Genomic DNA, 4120 nt, shown 5'->3' with positions numbered 1-4120 from the left:
GAGGGGGGAGGAAAACCAAACCAAACCCTCCTCCTCCTTAGCTGAGACAGCGATACCCGGGGGGAGCCGGCGAGCCGGGCACCTCGGTCCGCAGGCTGCGGCGTGATGAGCGGCAAATTGCACCCTACTCGCCCAGCGCGGGGCCACGGGATGCCCCTTCCCGGCCCCACTTTCCGAGGGGGTCTGGCTGATGTTATGCCGGAATGCTCAGAGCAGGGCAGGGCAGGGCAGCTCCCGCTGCTCTCTCGTTTTGACACCGTAGGGAGCAGCTCCCGCCCCCGCGGTCCCCGCGGGACCCCACCGAGAAATGACAACCGGCTCCACCGCCGTCACAAGTACCCGAGAGGTATGGGGGAGGAGAGAGAAAGGTGTATTGGTGAAGAAAGGAGTGCTGAATTGGTCCAAATAATTAAATTCCCGCAGGAGAGTAAAAGGTGACACCACTAATGACACAGAGGACTTTTGTGTATGCTTGCCCTAAGGAGTGATGCCTTGTGTGCCAATTGAACTCCTCAGTGCTGCCCTGCGGGGAGAGAGGATCGGACATGTCCCTGCCCAAATGGGTGCTCTGTGAGGGGTGCAAACAAGGCTCTGTCAGCGTGCCCTGAAGCTGGTGCCGCTGCAGCACCCACGGGGATCTCCCACCGAACCACTCCCATTAATAATTCCCTTGCTCTGCCTTTCAACACATGGCCCATCTTTCTGATGTCATGTTGTCCCATCCATGCATTTAAAATATTTTCATTTTCCCTTCAGGCTCTGTTTCTCCATGAATCTTTCCTCTTAGATACTTTCAGTGACCCATCTCCTCCGAGTAACATATGGACTCCAAAGCAAGGAGATAATCCTTCCAGGCCTTGATGTTTACACAGGAGGGACAGGGGAATAGTGATTGTCCAAGTGTGGACTTTTGAATGAAAAATAAGCACCTTCTCAGCTAAGCTAAGTAAAAGTGGGTGCAGCAAAGAGGAGTAAATAAACACTACAGAAAGTAAAGTTACTTCTGTCTGCTGCATATGGGTTAAAACAGAAACATTTTCTGGTTCATGTGATCTGGAAGAGCCTTGACAGAGTTAGAGAAAGCAGCCAGTTTTAAGCAAAATTCTGTACCTGCTCCACTAATATCTTCTACCAAGAGAAGATTAAATCACCCTTGGAAAGCTGCATTTTCTTTCCATAACCTTATTAATGTTTTTTTAAGAAAATACCATTGAGTGCTTTGGATTTTGTAGAAACAAAATAATTTTGGGCTACATCTTGGCAATTTCTTTTCCCTGTGAAGTCAATCCTACCCTATCAGCTTACACAAGCATAGAGTCATATAGTCTTTTCCAAGTGTTTCTTCACAATTGGACTCAGAGGGGATATTCTTTACAAAAGTCTTTTACAAATGGCTTGTGCTTTTTGTAAGGCACTTTTCTATAAAGTTATATAAAACACTGATGGGCTACCTGCCTCAACTAAACCTTGTTTCCAAATGCAAACTGTCCAAAATCTAGATTATCATACTTCTGGTTTTACCTGTGAAATGCATTTTCTTTTCCACAGACCCTAACAAGAGAAAGCCCTTTACTGGCTTTGCAGTAGTGGAGAACTGCACCAATTAAGTGATGTCTGCACTTTGCTGATAGGTCAGTTGTTTCACCAAACATCCTCTAAGAAAAAAAAGATGTTAGACATCCAAAACAAATGTATTAATTTCAAATATTACCAATTTTTTCATTTGAATAGTGTAATTGGTAAAGGGAAAACAGTCACTTATTTGTCTAGAATTTTTCTTTGCCATTCTAGGTTGTTTCCTGTTATAGTCATCAGTGCTTCCTCAGCATTAGGGTTTTAGATAGTTTCTTTCAGCCTTTTTAGTCTTTTTCCTTCTTATTTTTTTTGGGAGGAGGGGTTGTTCACTTACTTCAGAGGTAAATCTTGCCAATTTTTAGAAAAAGAGCATCTCAAGGCTTTTAGTTGTCTTCAGTAGCATTTCTCCTATGAAGTACAGATTAGTAGTCTGACTGTGGAATCTAGATGTGTTTTTTATGAGTCTAACTTGGAAAATATCTATGGGAAAGCATGGTACAGCTGAGACTGGAATCATTGCCTTTGCAGCTTTGACCTTGGACTCCAGCTGTGGGAATGTTCTGCTTATTATGGGAGGATGCTGCTTACACAGGGCTATAGACAAAGGAAATATTTAACTTTTATACCAAGTCTACAATAGATTTTTCTTTCCCTGATGTAGCAATATTGGTTGCAGGTTTTTAATTTTTCAAGGTATTTCTCTTTCAAACAAGTCTGAAATGTAGATGCAATTCTTCTGTTATATAATGATTTTTCTGACTCTTCATTTTCTAAACAGACTTATACAAAAAGTCTTTGTCTTTGATAACTATAACAAAATGTGTATCCCACACTGAAACTGAAACTTGATTTACTACTCAGTGCCAGAAATCACACTGCTGTAGTTATAAGTGTACTTCCTTCTCTGACAAGTGCATTTAAGCACTCATTTCTCTCATTCTAATTCTTAATGTATTCTGATGTACATGGAAGTTTATTTTATTCAGGTTAGATAATCTCTTTCCCAGCTAAAACATTATGAATGTCTCATAAATATTTATTTGTGTTTTTCGTGTTGGTATTTAGCAATTTATAGTCTTTATTTAAAAATCTGAGTTCTGCCTGTCCATAGCATTTAAGCTAAATTAAAGTCAACAAGCATTCTATTCACAACCAAAAAGAAAACAAAATCCCTCACAGACACCTAACTATTTGATGGAAAACGCATGAAAATCCTTTTAGCATGAAGTGGAAGTGCCTGGTTTCTGCTGGAAGATCTGGTGTTGCATGGGTATTACCAAGCTCCTTGTGGTACAGTCATGAATGGGTTTACAAGCTTCCAGACAAAGGATTACTTGTTTGCATTGTTTGGGGCTTTCTTTGATTGTTTCTGTTTTGGGTTGGTTTTGTGTGTGCGTGTGTGGTTACAGGGTTTTTTTAACTCAGACAAAGCCTTGGATATGAAGGTGATAGAGTGCAGTCTTGACAGCCTCTCTCTCATGTTGCTGCTCAGTGTCTCTGTATCACTCATCTGGTAGCACATTTGGTTCTTGGCCAGAGGGCAAGACTTCAGTTTCAGAACAAGACCAAATAAGCATTTGTTTTTATGCCATCAGTGCTTCAGTGCACCATTAGATGAGACAAGCCTTTTTTTCCAGTGTAGAATTTGATCCTCATGTCCTATAAATACACACTCTTCCTTTTAGTATAAGTGCTTAAAAATAAAATTTGATTTTAAGATCAGATGTAAAATAGACTCAATTTGGTGATTAGTTCAAGAGATGTTAAATTTTCTCTACAGAAAAACAAAGTTTAATGTGGCATATTGTTATAAGGATATGTTTAGCAGTATGTCTTTTGTAAAAATAAATGCTTTATTAAAACAAGGTTTTGGAATTGAAGTATATTTGTATTTTTCATGCTTTTCTCATTGTGACTATCCATTTGTTAGATTGACCACCATTCATATTTCCCCTATTTTACTGGGGTGTTTTTTGAAATAAGTGGGGATTAAGGGAAAAATAGTTCTACCTATGTGTTGTACCACATACTCCTGATGGCACTGCTGCCCCCTTCCTGGATGGGCAATGGATTCCTTAGGAGGAGCATACTGAGAGCCTGAGCCAAAGACAGTTGAAGTGGACCCAGCTGAGAGATGCTGACCAGAATTTCCAGAGCTGTTCTAGCTTCCCTGAGGCTGTGATTTGACAGTGTTCCTGTATCCCACCAGCAGCTCACCTAACAGTGTGTGTGTCTTGGTTTGAAAGACAGGTGTCTGCTAAGGAAGGCAGGAGCCTCCCTTGGAATGGCAGATACCAACCCTCTTCCCTTCGAGTTACTATAATTTTGAAATCAAGGGGGCTTTCAGGCAAAGATATGGGAAATAGGAATAACAGTTCTTTACTATTATATATCTATATGTGTATAACCAGCCAAACAAACAACAATAACTATGGCAGTAACAGCAAACAATCACAAACCCAGTCCCAGCCTTCTCGGCTGTCCGGCCCTTTCCCCTTGGGTGCAGTTCCGGTCGCAGACAGCAGGGGCACTGGTGGCTCTCAGT

Source organism: Corvus brachyrhynchos, unplaced genomic scaffold (genome assembly GCF_000691975.1).
Source record: "Corvus brachyrhynchos isolate BGI_N302 unplaced genomic scaffold, ASM69197v1 scaffold11, whole genome shotgun sequence".
NCBI lineage: Eukaryota > Metazoa > Chordata > Aves > Passeriformes > Corvidae > Corvus > Corvus brachyrhynchos.
This window is presented reverse-complemented; position numbering follows the sequence as displayed.